At 40.3% G+C, this 20,174-nt stretch overlaps 1 protein-coding gene across 6 annotated transcripts in view; it reads left to right on the top strand.

Annotated features, from left to right (window-relative positions):
* The first annotated feature begins 1,327 nt into the window (after nt 1-1,327).
* The window catches only part of TEAD1 (TEA domain transcription factor 1), a 261,923-nt gene continuing 243,076 nt past the window's right edge, over nt 1,328-20,174 (top strand). For 2 of the 6 annotated variants that reach the window (XM_053272639.1, XM_053272603.1), the window contains exons 1-2: nt 1,329-1,741; nt 2,493-2,626. The gene's annotated coding sequence lies outside the window, so the exon portion shown is untranslated. Of the gene's footprint in view, nt 1,742-1,791; nt 1,977-2,492; nt 2,627-20,174 lie in introns of those variants that run through there. The other 4 variants (XM_053272648.1, XM_053272657.1, XM_053272612.1 and 1 more) reach the window with 4 other exon arrangements.

The raw sequence follows: 20,174 nt of genomic DNA, 5'->3' as shown, positions 1-20,174 counted from the left end.
AAAAAGTAAAACAAGATTCATTGCAAGTGTAATGGTTTGTTAAGTATCATTAAGTTGTTTTGTTTTTGTTCTTAAGACAAATGTTATGGTCATACTCAGGGGTGTAGCTATAATTGAGTGAAAGGGTTCAAAGAACACGGGCCCCCAGCTCCTGAGGGCCCTCCAGCTCCACTCCTCCCTATTTTCTTCATTATCTCCCTCACTCTGGGGGGCTGCCAGAGAGAAGGATGAACACGGGCCCCCTCTCCCCTAGCTACGCCCCTGGTCATACTAACACTGCTTCAGATTACAGTGTCAGCTAGGTTATCGCAGAGTAAATTGAGTAAAGAGCAGTCAGCAATGTTATAATACTGCAGGAAAGCCAGGGATGTTTAGTGTAAAAAAACCAAACTTCAAAATTACACAAGACTGTTCCTATGGACTGGTATATAATGTAGGTGGTTATGATTATGCTGTTCTTTGGCATCCGAATGCAGAGGTTCTGACCAGAGGTGGAAATCGCAGCTTTGCTGTAAGTAGCATCCTTGAAAAGTGGCAATATCATTGACAAGCAGGCTCTGACATTTTCATCTTGTGTGTGCTCATGTTGTAGCTTCCCCTCCTGTTTCCTTGTGAAACTGAAACAGTTAACTGCAAAAGTCGTATATTAGAATAATGTTCCAGTGAGCTTATTTCGGAAAGGTGGATCACACTAATTTCAGAAGGCTAAGAAAACACACAGCATGGAACCTCTCGACTACAGCTGTGCAAAATTCAAGAGTGCAGGATTTCAGCACATGGGTCAAAACTGCAAGAAACCCAGCACCGACAAAGTAGTCTGTTGCCCGTTTTAAAAGAAATTTCTTTAACCTAGTCCCTACTTCTTTTGACTTTGGATCTCAAAGGCCGCCTTTCTTGTAAACGTTTCTGATTGTGTGCGTTTGAGTTGGCACTTCTTCCTTTCTCCTTTTCAATTTCCAGGGGGAAGGATAGGCTTCAGCTCTCAAACGCACACAAAACCCAGCCCAGAAAGTTTGCATCAGCCTTTTCTGTCCCCAGGGCGCTGAAATCTTCACTCTGCTACCCGTGCCCCCAATGGGAGCCGCAGCTGGAATGAGCTGCTCTCTACAAAGCAGCCACAGCTCCGCCTTTTTGATTGTCCCTCGGCATGTGAGCAAGATCGCATTTCAGAGAAGAGCTCTTGTGCTGCGGCTGATGCTCAGGTGGCTCTCGGTGACCTCTCCCCCCCCCCGCCTACACCACTCCCCATGTGATCTGATCTCCTTCAGAAACCCCTCCCCCCTACTGCTCCCTCCTCCCCTGGACTTTCCTATGAGGTCACCAGCTGTCCCAGCTCCTCCCCTCCGCCTCCCCTGGCTCCTGCGGGCCGTGGCTCCGCCTCCCCTGTAGAGAGTCCGCTCTTCGCGTTCATTTCATTCCTCTTCTCATTCCGAACATTCTTAGCATCGCTCGCGCCGCACAAGCCCATTCGAAAGCCCAACCCGCCCTGCCACCACCGGTTTGGGGGCAGTAACTAATCACTTGAAGGGCTTCAATAATCCCGCAAGCCAACAAGCTGTAGAGACCAGACACACACACACAGATTTTTTTTTGGGGGGGGAAATAACAACAATAATAACAACAAGCAAAAACACCAAGGCTAGAAATTAAGCAAGCAAAGTACCCAGGGAAAGCTGGAAGAAGTTTGCTATTGAATTGCAAAAGACTGGTGGTGTTTGCAAAGGTGGGGAGTGGAGTGGAGGTAAGTTTTGTGCGTGCGTGCTTGCGTGTGTGTATTTGTGTGTCTGTATGTGGAGGGGCGAGTGGTGCTGGCTGGAGGGAGCTGTTTCTCTGCACATTTTCTTTGCTTTGTGTGGCAGGGGAAAGGGGGGGGAGAGTTGTCCTCTGTTATTTACTTGGGAAAATTATGCCGATTACCCCCCTTTCAACCCTTCTGGACCGCCACCCCCCATCTCTGCAGGTGATCTGGGGAGGAGGTGAGTAGGGAGGTTAGAGAAAATGAGGAAAGTCTCCTTAAGAGAGGGGTAGAAGTTGTTTCCAGTGGAGTTTGGTCTGCTTTGGGGATTTAGCCAGAGCTGCAACAGGCGGCCGTTCCTCTCCCTCTCTGCTCCTTATTGCTGTTGCTGCTTTCATTGAGTTGCCTGAGTCACTGCTTTGTAGCTTGTCGCGCGCGCGCGCGCGTACACACACACTCTCTCACTCTCGCGCGCACACACACAAATCTTTGGCATTTTTCACATTTTTCGCCAAGAAGGAATAAGTTGGGAGCAGATCAGGCCTTGCAAAGTAAAATGATCCTACCCCTCAAGTTTCCCTTCCGAGTGCCGTGCTTTGGAAAGTGGCTGGATCTGAGATTTGGCTAGCTTTTAATGCTCTGAGTTTTGTTTTGCTTTTCTCCCTCCTACTCGATCTTTCCTTTTTAACTCCCCCCCCCCCCGCCTTAAAGATGAAAGAAGGAATGTTCTCTTTCGCTGCTTCTTTGCTTTCTCCAGAGCTGCTGCTACTGCTGGTTAATTGCACATTCAAGTGGAAAATTTTACGGAGTCAGCAGAAACATTGTATCCAAAAAAGACAAAGTCGCAGTTCCAACAAAACGAAGAGATTGTCCCTGGAAAACTTCCTTTCGGTAGGAACCATAGGCTTATTTATTTCCCCTTAACCCTTTTAAGGGAACTTATGCACCCCCTCCCTACATGTCCATGCTGCCCAAAAGCGAGTAGTTGTCTTTGTTCACAGAATTCACACTTTCAAAGAAAGGAAGTCTACTTCCATGGTGGGGGGAAAAAACACGATTTTATCATAATCCAAAAACAAAATACAAGAAGCAAGAGAGATTTACATGTTATTTCACCAACCTATGCTCAGATTTATAGTCTCTGAAAAAAACAAAACGTAACCCCATAATCCTGGACTTGATTTAATGGACTTATTACTGTTGGATCGTGTCACTGTATAAAAATATTTATGAAACATTGAAAAACCACCCACCTGTGTTTCTCAGGGGAGTTGTTAAGTGATTAGAAACAAGTATCTGCTTTTGATTTGGGGAAATGAAAAGTGGCCTCCAATAAATGTCTCAATAGTTAGCAAGCAGGTATGTTCCTTATTTTCTGATTGTAAATGGCTACCATATATAAAGTGTGAGAGAATGGATTCTGTTCCTAAACTTAAAAATACACACATACAAAAGAATGTCAGATCTCTGTGACTTAAAATATTAAATACACAGATTCTGATTTAAGGGATACAACAGAAAAAGTAGCTCAGCTAAAACTCTTTATCAGAAGCACTTAATGTTCTGTTTCCTATGTTGATAAAGTTGGGGAATGGTAACATGCTTGGCTGTAACTTTTTACTGATGCTATAGGTATCGGTATTGATGGCATTTAAAAAATAATAATAACACTTTGAATGTTCATTTAATACACATCTTATCTTGATGTGTAAATCTTATGACAGCTTGAGTTCACTAAGGGGGAAGAGAATTGTTCACAATGCTATAGGAACATAAATAGTAACTATAGAGACATGGTCTTAAATCATGCAGGTTGTTTTTTTTAAAAAACGTATTCCTAAATTTGGAATGGCTGCCCTTGAGTACATAGTGTATTGCCATCTCTATAAATAGTTGGAGAATACCACTGCAAGGACATTAGACTGTATTGGTGGTGCACGATTGCTAAAAGGGATTTCAGAAAATTCAGAGGGCAATGTTACACTGCCTTATCTAGAGGCTGTCTCTGTATATGCACACAGAACATACCTGTTTTTCAAATGGAATGCTGAGAATTCATAACTCACTTAAAAAGGTGAAGAGGGAAATCTTCAGACCTATCTAGAACTGATTCAAGGATGTCATCTTTGAGGAATTCTGCAGGCATTTACACAATCACTCACCCTTCTTTTTAGTGTTTTTTATTTAAATATATGCCTCCGCTGTGCTGATCTGTTGATAATATAATTTATAACTTATGAGCACTAATTGCATTAAATGCTTCGTTAGATCCTCCTTTGTACTACTCTCTGGTGCACTGATAGCAATGTATTTTTGATCCAAGTGGGGCTTTCATATTTTTCTTTGTGGAGCGACATTAAAGTAACACTGGGACACTAGTGGCTTATTGTTAGACTTGCCTAGTGTCACAAGAACGTTGCAGATGGCCAGTTCAACTGAAAATATATGAAACTATGAAAAGCAATTCTATCACATTATATGTTGGATATGCCTTGATGTTATATGCAGCATCAAAACCTGGCATGAGTCCATTAAACTTAACATTAGGAGAAGACTGGAGTGAAATGTTGGTTTTCTGTAGGCTTTTGGGAAGAACAGCATCTGCTCTACTTAAGTTTAGTAAACAGTGGAAAAGAACAGTCCTAGCATAACTAAGAAAGGGGTCCTTGGTGATTTCCAGCTGGATGGTTGTTGGTGTTTGGAGAGTCTGTGTACGAGTGTGTATCTGTGTATGCTTTGTGTTTAAGTATAATGCTTTAAAAGAAACATGTTTTGCCTCTTGGCTAGACGGTATTCTAGCTGTATGAAGAGATCCAGTGCTTTTGTGGTAGTTCCTCTTTATTAAAGAAAATTGAGTTCTAAGGGAGGTAGAAATCCCTCAGTTGTAAAAGATGACTTCTCAGAGACAAAATACCAAACTCCACACTAAATTACATGTGTGTTCCCAAAGAAGTTTGTTGTTATCTACACGTTGTGAACCAGCAAGGCGGTGCAATCAGTATCCAAGTTATTCAAGTATTACTGTCTGTAGGACTGCTCAAGAGTAAATGTATGCTAGGGCCAGAATGCAAAAGATTTCGCTTGTATGATGAAAAACTGAAGGGTAAAAATATGTTTTGCTACAAAAGAAAAGGGGTAACTGCCAGTCCATAATCTTCAATACTAAAATGGCTGTCTAGTCTGTACTTTCTGTGGAAATAACTAATTTCATTTAAAATGGTTTGGGCTTATTTCCAGAATGTAGAGCTTTGTACACAGTTTGAATTGTGTACGTTATTGGAGAATAGATTTCTTAAGAGATGTACTTTTTCTAAAAAAATGTGGTATATGTTTTAACATATGTTTTATGAACTGCACAAAACCACTTTTTAATCCGGCAATCTTACTGGCATGATAATGTGTTGCATATTGTATTTGAAATGGTAGAACTTGGTGCCTTGTTTCCTAAAGCTACTTCAATAGTATGGGATTTAAAGATTTGTTGCATCAGGGCATTCATGTTAAAATGTGGTTGGTGTTGGGGTGTGTGTGTTGGTCATGTGATCAAAACTTCGCTGATTATATCCTTAAAATATTTATGTACACAAGGTTGTATGATATTGTGGCTTGTTGCAGAACAGTAATGTTATAGGTCTCATTTATATCATTGTGCCAAGTAAGATACTTCACTAAACATATAATGTGGATCTGAGTTGTGAGCAGTTCTTATATTATATCCCGATTATGCAACTGGAGAACATAACTCTGTCCCTTAAGTACCATTCTACACAGAAGCACAGGTTTGAGAGGAAATTAACTGCTCGATTTTATAGCTCTATGGGCTTTTGAAGGGATTTATGCTACTGTAACTGGGAGCAACAGGAAAAAAGGTTTCTTAAAGGGACCTAAATATAGACAACGAAGTAATAACTCATGTACAACTTCTTGGGCTTCAGTTGGTGCCTGCAGTGTCCCAATTGCAATATTTTGCAAAAGGGTTGTTAGTGTTGACTCGAGGAAAGAACTATCAATTCTAAATATGATTGCTAGTTACTGTCCCAGAATAGATGCTTTTAGCATCCAGGATATTGAAAAAGTATGGATCTTGTAGAACTGGAATGGCTTGAAGACTATTGCTGAAGTTCCTTCTGATGCTGCTTAGTACATGCAATACGATACTTTGGAGTGAATCAGTTAACTAGGGAAGGATCTTTTAAAGCAGGTTATACAATTTGTTTCAGTTTAAAAATAATAATGTACTGTAGAGATTATAAGATATGCTGTGTTTCAAAATGTGGCAATTCTACTATTCAAAAAAAGCCTAATGATGCTGTTCCTTGTGGAGGGTGTATCTTTAAGTACCAAGTTCCCAATCATGCTTCAATTGTGCAGACTCACCAGTGATCCTGGATGCACGTCCCCATCAAACAACGTCAGTGAGATCCACATGAGAATCGGGATGCAGATGGGGTTGCATATCCACATATCTGTGTTACCTGTGGATGTGGAACCATGCTTCCCCATGAGGATCTCCTTTGTTAGATAAGGGTGCTCAAGTCTTAATAAATCAAATGTTTTTTGAATGCATTTCCTTTGGGCGCACATTATGCAACAAATGGGTGGTGTGTTCAGAATAACCTCACTTTGTACATGTTATGATGAGTGGATGTTGCAATTTAGAATTAGAAGAGATCTAGAAATCAGCTCCAATAATTGGCCAGATTCAGGAACATTCATAGTTTCCTGCTACTAGAACAACCCTTGGAGGTCCTGTAGGATCACATGCCCCTCCACACACAGAGAATGAGAATGAAAGCTTCTGTTTCCACTTTAAGAACATATGGCAGTTCTGCTAGTTGGGGAATGGTAGTTTGCTAGCTAACTAGAGTGAGAACAAACCAGGATATCAGATCCAGGACATCAAACTATGTTTTTATCCTGTTTGTTCTAAGTAGCTCTAGTAAGGTATCAAGCTACAGTACCTTGAGTTGGTACATAATGCAGAACTGCAGTTTGTTCTTAAAGTGAAAGCACAAACATTCACTTTCATCCTTTCATGCATTAATCTCAAGGAGAGGGGAGCACACAAGCCTTCAGCTCTCTTAGTTGAAAGCTAATGTTTCCCATTATGGCTTAAGCCAGTCATTAATTGCAACTTCCTATATTCTGGATCCCCATACATATACTCTGGGTCATTTGTGCCAGTTGAAGTGGGAGATTTCCCTGCAAAAATAGTGTAACTTCAAAGATTGTGATGTTGGGTCAGTGAAACCACTGACATGCCCCACTCTGAGCACTAATGTGTTCGTGCTGCTAGATTTAGGACAGAACTACTAGAAACTTGTGTCTTAATAGTTCTTGGAGTGGGAATATTTAGTGGGGTGTTGTAAAAGGAAAAGTGTTATGAAGTTGGTGGTACTATTACCATGTCAATTAATTAAGATGAAGGCCATATATGATTTCAAATCTGTATCTCATAATAGACCAGACATACCTAGGAGATAATTCCATCAAAACCAATGGAACTCAGTCGTGAAGAAGTGTTAATCACAAGTGTACCATGCATTGGCTGACAGCCAGGCTACATTACTCATGAGTAGTCCCACTGAAATTAATGGGCTGTCCCATTAATTTTAGTGGGACTACTCATGATAGTAATTTAGTCTGGATATCAGCCAGTAACAGCTGGTTGCATATTTCATAGGAAACATTTGCACATCCCAAGGCAACTGGATTTTTAAAAATGCCCGAGTACTTGCTTATTGAAAGTGCGTGCTGACTAACTTGTAGCTTAACATACTAAGAAAACTATTATTATTGTTTATAATGCATTCACTGTACATGTGTATTATTGATAAGCAAAAAGAACTGCATCTGCTCTTAGGTGCTAGAGACAGTAAAGGGAGAGGAAAATGTATAAGGGATAAATGTTAGCAAATGCAGCTACACATGTGTAAGTTTCATTTCAGTTGAGGATACAGACCAGAATAGGCTTCTGGAAATTGTGAGTTTGAGAAAGGATTCTGAAAAAGAGATAGAATTGGCATATAAAATTCAAAATATTCCACGGATGTAAAATCATGTCAAGATCTTAAAGGCTGCATGTATTCTTTTGTACTAGGCAAATAAAATCCATCACCTATGACTTTATATTCCTCCCCCCCTTCTGTGTTGACTTCAATGATGTTTCTACATCCTGTTTTACAGATCCAAGTTGCCTTCTTGCAGTACTTTTCTCTTGTGTTAGTTTGATTTGTTGCAGCCATAGACACAACTGCCTAATGTGTTTGCAAACAGACACTTATTTATTTATTTATTTATTGCAAGGAAAGATCTGGAAGCACAATGTATTTTCAGGACCAAAAGTTAAGCATTATTACTAAAGCAATTAAAATTCTATTGCTTGGGCATCTAAAACATTGATGAATCCTATTGGTTTTATTGATGCATAAACTGAAAACTGCTGCTAATGATGGGAAATGTTAATTATGTGAGAACATATTGAACTTATATTCTCTGCAATGAACTTTTTAAAAAAAAAATGCATCAGTTGCACTGTCTTTTATGCACACAGTTTTCTAATTATCATGATTCACTACAGCACTGGGTTTTGGAAGGAGTTCAAGGCTCAATCTCAACTTAACATGAAAAGAATTCTAAGAAAACACCCCCAAAATGTTACTATGCTTAGTTGTATAGAATTTTTAAAATGTAAAATTTGCTGCTGTTGGCAAATAATATATAGCAGAGTGAACTATTCATATCTGTGTTTGCATGGTGTTTTTCTTGCATGTGTATACCTCCAAACATTCTACCCTTGATATTTTTTGCTGTCAAAAATATGCAAAATCTAGGTCACAATGTAAAATTTAATGTCACAGGACTGCTGTTCTGAACATTAGTAAATGTTTTATCAAAGTTTTTGAGATGTTGAATATGTGTTTGCCATTAAAAAGATGCTTTTTAATGGCTGGTTTGCCATTAAAAAGATGCTTTCACGAACAGCATAGATGCAAGAAAAATAATTACAGCTGACAAAAGATCTTTATGATTCTGCAATCTAAACTAGATGTGAATCTGTCATTTGTACAAAAGCCCAACTGTAAATCATTCTTATCTATCACTATTCACACCTTGCCTTTATGGCATTAGATAGAGTTGTAAATTCCAATTCAGTGTAATGTTCAAAATGTTCTTGGACAAGAGGATAATAACTTTCATTTTGCTTAAATTGAAATAACCAATTCACAGGATGTTTCCATATTGTACAGAATCAAAACATTAAGTTGGTTTATATATTGGATTTCTCGCTTAAAAATGAAAAGTCATTTTTTTTGGGGGGGAAATCATGTTTCATTCTTTGCTGCAGTATGCACGACATTGCTAAAATGCAAAGAAAACCCCAGTGAAACAAAATGACTTCATTTGAGCTGGCACTTAAGAGCAGAATTCACTTCCACAGTGCTGAAATAAAAGAAGCCAAGTGTTTTAAATAGCCACTCCCCTAGGCCAGAGTGTTTTGAGAAAAGCTCATTGTCTAGCTTTGAGCTCTAACAGTATGTCTGCCTCTGTTAACTCTCCCAAACCAGACAGCTCGATTTCTAAAGTTGACATCTGGTTTACTCTTTGTTCACCTGTTTAAAAAAAATGCAAATAGACATGCACGCCATTGCCCCAGAGCTCTTGAAAAAAATGCTGTTGACAGTTTGTCAAATAGTGCTTCCAGTAGAAGTCTGCAGTAGCCTATTGTTATGCTAGCAACAGGCAACAGAAGTTGGGGCACCATATGGCTAGTATATGCTTCAGATAAGCTATCTGTTAATTTAGCTTATCAATAGTATTTTGATATGCTTCGTGTTTGAATCACCAGCAACTACAGGCTTGATTGTTTCAGGTGTCAAATATTCTTTTAATGTTCTCTAACAGGGACAACAGTTACCCTTTAATGTAGTATCTCTCTTATACTCATTGTTGATGTGCATGAAAAAAGACATTTTACTTCGGAATTATTTTGATTTTTCAATGTTGGTCATTCTATTTTTTTTTTAAATCCTGAATCCTCACTGTGCTTCTAGATATTCTCTGTATTTGGAGATATGTGGTCATGAAAAGAAGGAATAGAAACTTTGGATTTGTTGCAGTGCTCAGATAACTTTGGGCACTGTCCAACATGGTGGAATGCTCTGGAATTCTCTTAACTCTCCTGGGAGAGATGCTGATTGCTTCAGATCTTCTGGTATTATCAACGGATCGTGCTCTTCAAAGACAGTTCTGGAGTAAGTGGATCGAAGATTGTATGGATGAATTCATACATACAAACAAATCTAGTATATATTGGATGTTGTCAGATGGCAATCTCTCAGACTTTAGTAATCAGATTTAAAATGTGTCATATAATGAACTCTATGGTTTTGGAAGGCTTAATTATGATTTGTATTTGGTAACCCAAATACAAGCATTTAAAAAACAGCAACACAGAACTATTCCCATTTTAAAGTAGTGCTATGTTGAGGCAGGTTTGAATTTAAGGCATGTTTGTTTTGGACTGGTGAAGAAAGTCACTTGTTGGCTGTGTGTTCTCAATATAAATGGGGACTAAACAAAAAAAGCAAATATGATTTTTAAGTGATTCTGAAATTTTTTCTTTTTAGGGAAAAATCTTTGTGTAATCTTATTTAGATTCAGTGATTAAGTACTTTAAAAATGTAATGATAAAACACCATAATTTAAGAATTGCGACATTTTCTATAGCCTTAATTTTACTTACTTGTGTTATGGTTTATGATTGGGTCTTTTGAAGAACAGAATATAACAAAGCATACAGTAGAAGTCCCTCAGTTGCCTATTCTATAAATAGCAGACAATATCAGTTATAATAGCCTTCCATTCACATTCATTGAATGACCTTGGAATAAGATCCTTCTGGGTTGCACTCTGACCTTGACAAACATTCATCGCCTCAGGGGGCCTCTTCCTTGCCCTATTAGCCCCATCGCCATTCTTGTTTAAAGCTCTATACACTATATTCTCTTCTGTTTCCATGATTCAGCTTGTCTTATTCAACATGTATTTCCTTGCTCATAGGTATCTTTTTCTTAGTTGTGCTCTCTTCTATCACCCCCCCCTTCCCAATTTTCAAATTGCTTTTTCCACCTTGGCTGTGAACAGGTCACCCCTCCTTTTTCCCCCTTTGTCCTTCAGGCCCCTCTCTCTTCAGCCTCACCTGCTGCCAGTGCTGCATTTCCCCCTTTACTGTACTGCTTTACTACCCTGATTTCTAGTAGCACTCTTTGATCGCCAATCCAAAATTATTTCATTATGCATACAGTGTTGCTGGTGTCCAGAGAAAATTAGCTGTCTCTTTTTGTTTGAAAATAAGTAGTGGGACTCTGTGCCAGTTTAACTCTCTTGTTGTGAGCCTTGTAGTCACATTTTCTAAATAGTTCAGCATAGTGAATGCTCAATTAATTGAAGACAACTGGGTCAACTGTAGGAATGGTATATGAGTCCCTGGGCATGGAAGAGTCAGGTCTTTTCTCCAGAATGAAGAAACAAATCTTTTAAAACTGATCTAGGTTTATTGCCCCAAGTAAGAGGAATTTAGAGAGTGTAGTGCTAGTGCTGGCCCAGTTCATTGCAGAATGATGTGTGTGTGGTTTTTTTAAAAAAATTGTTATAAAATAGGTAATATGCTTGACCAAGTATTGAGCACTGTAGAATTTTTGGCAAAATAAATATAGATCTTGATCGAATCACTGCCAGTAATGAGTTTGCTGCTCCGTCCTCCCCTCTCCTATTCTATAAGTAACCAGAAATATGACTTTCAGGTGTTTTGTATATTGACGTATCTTGGTATTTTTATTTATTTTTATTTATTTGCTTGCTTGTTTACTGAATGAGGTCTAAACTTGCTTTAAAAAGCCTGTTTCACAGCCAGATAACATCATCTGTATTTGGAAAGGGGTATGGTCCATTTAGCAGTTTCCAGATTAGCTTGAGCTAATCTGTGATTTTTCAGATTCTCTCTTGTTTTAGGTTATTGTTGTATTCTAAAGAACTATTCAACATCCAGGACAAACTGATAAACATATAGATCCATCAAGCTTTCCCTCTATGAACTCATCAAGGCAGAATATGTAGGGTTTGGGGGCAGTCTCCATCCAGGCCAGACCCAAATCTGTTTAGCTTCAGCACAGTTGCTGTATTATGTGTCTTGGGACCATGACCTGGGAATTCCATGTGCTCAGTGAGGGTTCAGCTTGCATTTCTTAAATAGCAGCGCCTTGTGCAACATTAGCAATCTCCTTTTGAAACTGCAGAGACTTTTTAAAACTTGCAGAATGATAGGCATGAAGGTGGGGTTGGTATTCAAACCTCAAAATTTCACTAGCTATCCTGAAGTCCTTGGGCATGTCTTCGAGATCACTTATTGCATCCAAGTTATATTTTTGCTCCACCTTCAGGCATCAGAAATTGAGATATTTTGATGCAATGGTGTCATGCCATAAAATCCACCATTATATGATGTAATTTCAGATTACATCTTATAAACTTTGAAACACGGCTTGGATCTAAAGAAGTACGCAACTAGTTCCATGTATACAATGGATTTTGAGAACAGCGTTCTCTCCTCACTGCCTAAAGCCACCTAGGAACTGCTTTTGAAATTGAGGGTCTTGCAATCATGGGTGTGAGCTATTCAGATGGGTGCAGAAAACCCCCCACTGTGTGTGCCTAATCTTTGGGCACCCTTAAATAAGCCTTTTGGTTCTCAGCCCATTTTTGGAAAACACAATTTCAGGTGAGAGATTATTTTGTTCAAATATGGTCCACTTAATACTTTGCTACATAAATAACGCTGAAAAGAAAATCCAGTTATGGCTTTCAACCAGACAATGTTTGGGTCTAATTCTTTCCAGTAATTTACCATTGCTTCAGCTGCCAATCTTTTCCACATTTTTCAAAATATGCACTATCAGCCCAATGCTAACCACATTTACTCGGAAATCCCATTGATTTCAGTCAAATTATTTTTTTTTGTAAATAAACTTCCCAACTTTTTGTACAGTTAAGCCATCTTGCTGTGCTATGTGCCAGTTGCCCAGCTGAGCATCACAGTGAGAGACACTAGTAGGCAAAGAGCTCAAGTTCCATTTTATATGGCCTGGTGCAGGTGCAACACTAGCTTCCTGCAAACTATGGCTTGTAATTAGGAACTACTTTCTTCAAACAAACCACACAGCAAAAACAAAAGGAGCTAGCCTCAGGAATTCATTCTTCTTTCCCTCTCTGGTGTCAGTCTTCTTTCTTTGTCTTGGCCATGGCTAAGTGCTACGTTTGCATCCACAGTAATCATGGTAGTACATGAGCTGGCTGGCGTGGCCAGTACTATCTGGAGGGATGACTGCTCATAGTGATTTTTAACAAGGTCTGCGCACACCTAGATTTGGAAAATAGGTGATAGCACTGCAATGCTTTCAGTCCTCTGTGTGATGTGGTACTTTTATTGCCCTGACTATCGGGCCAGCAGCAGCCAAATGACCAGTGGGGTTTTAAAAGCTTTAAAAAGTTTAAACAATAAAATTTCATCTATGTTGCCAGAGGAATGGAAACTAAAGTTGGCAGGAATGTCCTCCAAAGATTACTTCATTGAGCAAGTACAACAGTTTCTTCAAAGTTACCCTCACCCTACCCAAAGCCTTTCATTAACCCTTTCCTCTGTGCAAAAATACTGCAATTTTACCCTTATCATTTGGGGATAAGGATGAATTGTGCAACAATGCTATCTCCTGTTTTCCATCTCTTGAGAGAGTAAAGGTAATGTGTGCTGTCAAGTCAGTGTCGACTCCTGGTGACCACAAAGCCCTGTGGTTGTCTTTGGTAGAATACAGGAGGGGTTTAACATTGCCATCTCCTGTGCAGTATGAGATGATGTCTTTCAGCCTCTTCCTATATTGCTGCTGCCTGATATAGGTGTTTCCCTTAGTCTGGGAAACATACTAGTGGGGATTCAAACTGGCAGCCTCTGGTTTGGTAGCCAAGCCATTTCCCTGCTGCGCCATTAGGTGGTACATTGCCAGAATTAAGTATGAGCATTTGTCCCGAGATGGTATTGATGGCCCACATTTTTTGGCGTGACTCATGGACTATGGTTAATGCTAACCAGGCTTCCAGTTTTATTCAGGAATTGAGATCAGGATATCAAGTAAATTTGGAGTCCAGGGTAACAGGGAACAAGTTAGCGTCATTGAAGATGGACAAGAGAAGGGAGGTGGATAATACTTTCCACAGAGGGAGGAGGGGATGGATTCTGATTTTTCAATCTGTAGTTTGCAGGGAATTATTATTGTGCCTGTATTGGGCTAATTTATTTTTGGGTTGGCAAATATTAGAAATTCTGGTAACCTCACAGAGCCCTTGCCCAAGCTACCTTCTTATTGCTGAAGCACTCTTGAAGGGAGCTTGCTAGCATGGCATTTTTCCAGGGCTAGTAAGACCATGCTTTGGCATATGTTTTAGAGTGGTACGTGTGCAAAACCTTCCAGGATGTACGAGCACTTCCAGATCTAAATGAAGCACTAACAGCCTGGAATATTATCATGATACACGATAGGCTTGGAATATTAAGTAACACTCTGGCATGTGAGATTTTTTGGAAGCAAATTTAAAAAAAAACAACCCTTGGAAAAGAGGTAGCAGGCAGCTTTTAATGGTTCTTCTGTACTGAGGAAAGTACAGTATTGTAGGCTATTTATTTCTAGGCATGAAGTGCAGGGTGAAGAGCCTTCAATTCAGCTAGCTAGGCCTGTATGCCCTGAGGTAAACTCTATTTCACAAAGGGAATTTTGATTATGGTCTGCTGCTCTGTAGCACAGTGGAGGCTTCAAGAGGCAAGTAGTAAATGCTACCAAAGAAAAAGCTGGATTGGAGCCACTGACGTCATCTAAGTAAATCTGCCGTAGGACTAAAGCCATAAAATGACTGCCAGCCACAGAGTGCACTTTGGCCTTTTCTTGTCAACTGTTTTTACTTTTTTTTTTTAAAGCACGCTACACTTTGTTTCTTTTTACACATGCTAGTAATGTGCATCCTGAAACTTAGGAAAGTGAAGGAGTATCCCACAAGCTTCCCCCTTCTATCCTTCCAGCATTACTGTATATTGGCATGCAGGCTTCCTTTCAGACATGAAAAAGCAAGCCAGTACTTTTCCATCCATGAGAATTCACTCTTTCTTTCTCAAAACATCTTCTTAGGTAGGCAGCCTTCAGGTTAGGTTACAGTATATTGCTATTCCCTCACCCACAAACAAAACATTTAGATACAAGATGCTGACTTGTTATGAAATCTGTATTTGCACTTTGATAGCTCTGTGCATTTAGGAGCACAAGTCTATGCATACGGGCATGTGCTAGTTTTTGCTTTCAAAGCGGTCATCAGAGAGAATGTCTCCCAGTTGGTTGTTGCCAGCTGGTCCTTGATTAGATATAGTTACATAAATCATATGGATCAACAATAGCAACAGCGGATTTTGTAGATTAAAAATGGCTATGTGGATATATTCATTTCTAGGGACACAGATCTATTAAAGAAGATGATATCCCACCTGTCCTTTTGTTTCTTGCAAGTTTCATTTGCAACAGGATTGCAAAAAAAGTGCTATTAGTTTTTGACTGTAGCCTTTGCATTATTATTCAAGTCTTAGAAGCATTTCTCATTTTTCCATTTTAAATATCAGAAGTTTATTGGAATAAAAGGAAAATAAATGATAGATTAAAAAGGAGCTGGACTTAGATTGAGCTTAATTTGTAATGTTTGGATTTCTTTCTCCACCCTGCCCCCCCCAATCATAACATCAATTTGTTCTAGCTCTAAACTAGAAATTAAGCCTCAACTAGGCTGGTTGTTAAGTTTTCTGAGTCTTGTTATTGGGAGCATATCAAAACTAGTATCTTATTCATGAATCATTCGATGACTCAGTTCCTGAAACCACTACAAGCCTCCCAGTTCTTGGCTACAACAAAAAACAGGAAATCTAGGTTTGAATAACTTCCTTTCCTAGTGCTGGCTATAGCAGTGTTAGTGGTTAGTATATGCTGCTTTTGTAAGCAATAGGAAGATGTAGGTCTCGGGGACAAAGGCACTTGACTCAATTTGCCGAAGCTGTTTATAATCTGTGGTCTTGCTTTGAATGTCTGGATATCTTGGCATATGCAGGACTTAATCAGAGCTGCTATCTGGATTTTCAAGAGTAAACTTTCAGGATGTAAAAACAAGCAACACATAACATTCTTGAACTTAAACTTCTAGTTTTTCCAAAATGCCTATGCCTGGGTTTACTTTCCTTTTTAAGCTTGGGAACAAAACATGAAAGTTTCAGGAGAGGATGAAGATAGGAAAGAAAACTTGGAAGAAGTAAAACAAAAGCAGTCTTGCTCCTCCCCCCACCCTCTTAGCTTGCCTGTTGCTGTGAAAGCTGTTTGGCTCTTCATAACCAAGGCCATGTTGATCCTCCCTATCTAAGTTCAGCTTTTTTGGCTACATAATCTGTGAATCACAGATTGTGAACCACAGCACAGCATATACTGAGACATGTTCGGTAAAGCAATTCCCCCCCGACCCCCCCCCACTTTGGACTAAATAGATACCATTCAGTTCATATAACTATGCTCATTACATCAGAGCAAAACTAGTCATGATTTTTCTCCTCTCCATAGTGTGAAAAATATTTATCACATTACTAAAAACACCAAAATAAACTACCCTTATATTCAATCCTATTCCTATCTAATCTGAAAATTTCTCGGCCAAAAGAAATATAAAAATATAGTGGTTTTAAGATTAATCATGGGGCCATAGTTTGACACGGTGCTTTGTATAATGGTCTGATGGTTGCTTGACGACCATAGAGAAATAATTTAAAAATGCACTGAGTTAGAGAAGGGGGGGCTATTCACACGACTGCACAGGTGGGTGGGAAGGCTGGGTTCAACCTACCTTCCCCCAGCTGATTCCTCTTTGCCGATGTGGTGTGTCAAACTGCGTGCCCACACGACCCGTGCTAACGGGAGCAGCATAGTTGACTATCTGTGTTGCTCCAGGCAGCCTACATCAATAGAGGCTGAGACCAGAGTTCCCTTTAATATTTTTCAGCAGTGAGTGGAATGAGTTTTCTTCTGGGTTGCAATATCAAGGTAATGTTCATGGTTCATTATTATGTGCCACTATAGACACCACACACACACACACCCACACACACACACCATAAACATGGAAGGAAAGAAGAGTAGTTTCTAATTCTATTTATCTGTCTTCTGTTTTAATAGCAATTGTATTTGCCATTGGTGGTTAAAAGTGGCCTATAAAATAATAATAAAAAACAAATAACTCCCTGTTGTCTAAATTTTATTTAAATTTGAATCATCCTTGCTTTCTGCTCTTATCCTGTAAAATTTTGATTGCCTGAGTGTTAGTTGCCCCTATAATTGGCTTCCCATTTCCTTCCAAATATCTGGAGCTAACTGGAGCTAACATTTGCCTTCGATTAACCAAACTATCTGCTTGCCAAAGTCAGAGTGTTAAATAAGGGCCTTAACTGTAGATTGATTATTTTGTACATGTTTGTTCCACCTTTTGGAACTGATTCGGACCTTCAAGGCAGGTAATAACATCAGAAATTTAAAGATAAACATAGGAAGCTGCCTTATACTGAGTAAGACCGCTGGTCCATCTAGCTAATTATTGTCTACATAGCCTGGCAGCAGCTTTTCCAAGGTTACAGGCAGGAGTCACTCTCAGCCCTATCTGGAGAGGAGATGCCAGAGAGGGAATGTGGAACCTTCTGCATGTGCTCTGGTTCTCTTCCCTGGTCGGCCCCATTCCCTAAGGGGAATATCTTCCAGTGCTCACACGTAGTCTCCTATGCAAATACAAACCAGGCTGGATTCTATTTAGCAAAGGGGACAATTCATGCTTGCTGCAACAAGACTAGCTCTCCTTCCCAACTAAGGACTCTAGGAGGAGGAATGTAAGATGGGGTGAACCATAGGGAAATGAAATGGGGGGAATCCTCTTTTAAGTCCAAAATACAGTCGCCCCTCCCTCAAATCACAGATTTGAGTATCTGCAACTGGAGAACTGTCACCAGTCTCGCCAACTGTGACCTGAGTATCCATGGCTTGGCTGTCTTTTCCCCCTAAATTTTGGATTTTGGGGGGGTAATTTCAGGGGTTGGGGTGATGTTTTCTATGTTTTACCTTGTTTTTTGGCCCTTCCGTGACCACGGTTCCCCTAATCCCCTGTTTCCAATGCTTTCTTTATTGCTCGCCTACCGCAAATTTGCCAACTGCGAGGCTTTCCAGGAACGGAACCCTCGTGGTTGGCGAGGGACAACAGTACTAGAAATGTGTGCAAATGGGACTTTTTATACCCTTTGAAACTCAGGATAGAGGCTACTTTATAATAGTGATCAGCACTCCAGTAAAACCCCACCCCCGCAATTCTTGTGCACTTTCTTTCTGGTAGATTATTAGATAAGTCAATTGTCATAAACATATAGCAAGAAACAGTATTGAGCAGTTATGGCATTTATGTATAGTTGCAGTTGTGTACTGCTGAAAAAGCAGGCTTTTGTAACAGTGTGATCTCTAATAATGTGCTAGAAGTCCCCAGTGTGTATTAGCTCTTTCAGTAGAATTTGTTCAATAAATATGGAAGCTCAAAGAGTAATTACAAGGTCCGTGTGAATGTATTTCTTACCCCACATGGAATCCTTTATTTTATGTATGTGTTTTATTTTATTTATTTAAAACATTTTAGGCTGTTTTTCCAAGGCACTCAAAGTGGCTCACACTAAGCTTAAAGTGACTCTCATAAATAAATAAATAAATAAATAAATAGATAGATAGATAGATAGATAGATAGGGTTTTAAAAACCCTAATAAAATCAGCATCCACAAAACTCACAGAAGTTACCTACCTGGCAGTTACATTCCTGCAAACTCTCAAGTGGTGGTTGTGGATGTGGAAAGGACACAGACTCGTCCTCACAAAACCTTTTCTCTTTTGCTGCCTATGGAGGGGGGAGTGTTGTTTACCTCAAGCGACAGAAGTGAGAGAACAACTCTCCCGCCACCCGTGCAGTGGGATGGCTGCTTCAAGGGCCCTTCTCCTTTTCCCCAGTGCTACCTTTTCCTTTCTTTCCCCAGCCAACTTTTGCTGCCTTCCCCCCTACCACTGCCATGTTTGCACTTGCTGCAGACAGAGCAGGAAAACTGGTGCTCTCCTGCAAGCAAGGGAACGGATTCTCCCGCTCTGGATGAGGCAGTAGCCTCCTGAAACATGATCAAGGCATGCACGTGCCCGTCACTATTTCCAGTAGGCACTTGCCTCAGCCAGAATGGATATAATTGGTTCCCTCCCTTGCAGGAGAGAGCCGATATTAATGCTGGCAAGTGCAAACGCGGCATTGGTGGAGGGAAATGCAGAAAAAGATTGCTGGGGAAGGAAAGGAAAAGACAGCACTGGGGAAGGAAAGGTTGGCCCTTGAAGCAGCCATCCTGGGTGGCGGGGGACTCGGTTGTTCTCTCACTTCTCTTGCTTGAGGTAACATCCCCCGGCAACAAAAGATAAAGGCATGATGATGAGACCACGAGTCTCTGTCACCATTCCAGAGACTGCCAAAAAGGCAGCACTGGGGAAGGGAAAGGCATCTTGGGAGCACAGAGTGAGACACTGCAGCTGCTAAAATCAGCTGAGTTGGTAGGGTTAGACTTTGGCATGCACCTTAGAGGGAACACTGACTGGGACTTGTTATCCTCGCCTCCGGGTATCCCACAGTGCACCGTGTGCCAAGCACAGTGCACTTGGGGATTCTCCCAGGAAATGAGTGCTCTAGGTGCCTGTCTCTGTGTCAGTGCGAGCTGCAAGCGGCTTGCATTGACACATGATCTCAGCAGCCAGGTTAAGTGCCCTTGACCTCTGCTAAGAGCCAGGCTTTGGCGCTGGATTTGGTGCCACAGGACTGCTGGGATCCTGATGGATTCCAGCGGTTCTCACAGGCAACCAAGTTGAGGCTTGGCTGCCTGTGAGAACATCCTCAGAGTGTGTGTGTTGACGTAATGTAAACTTATTATGCTTTAATCTTCTAAAAAAAAGTCTACTACTAGCTTTTGTTTTTGTAAGTAGGTGTTATAAGTGGTTTTTTTTTTTTTAAAAAACACCACTCCAGTGTTTGTATGTAGTAGGTAGGGTTGGAGATAAAGGGAGACTAAAAGAGTCCGGGCTCGTTATTGGGTCCGGGCTCGTTATTGGGTCCGGGCTCGTTATTGGGTCCATATCTTCTGTTTAAAATACATAAACTACATTCCACCAAAGGTCCCCCCAGTACTTACCCAGTTCTCCTAGTGCTTTTGATAGAGTGTAAAAACAAACCACAAGCTGACCTGACCTCTACATACTGACT

This window comes from Hemicordylus capensis, chromosome 1 (genome assembly GCF_027244095.1).
Source record: "Hemicordylus capensis ecotype Gifberg chromosome 1, rHemCap1.1.pri, whole genome shotgun sequence".
Taxonomy (NCBI): Eukaryota; Metazoa; Chordata; class Lepidosauria; order Squamata; family Cordylidae; genus Hemicordylus; species Hemicordylus capensis.
The sequence above is the reverse complement of the archived record's forward strand: the minus strand, read 5'-3'. Positions and strand labels throughout refer to the sequence as shown.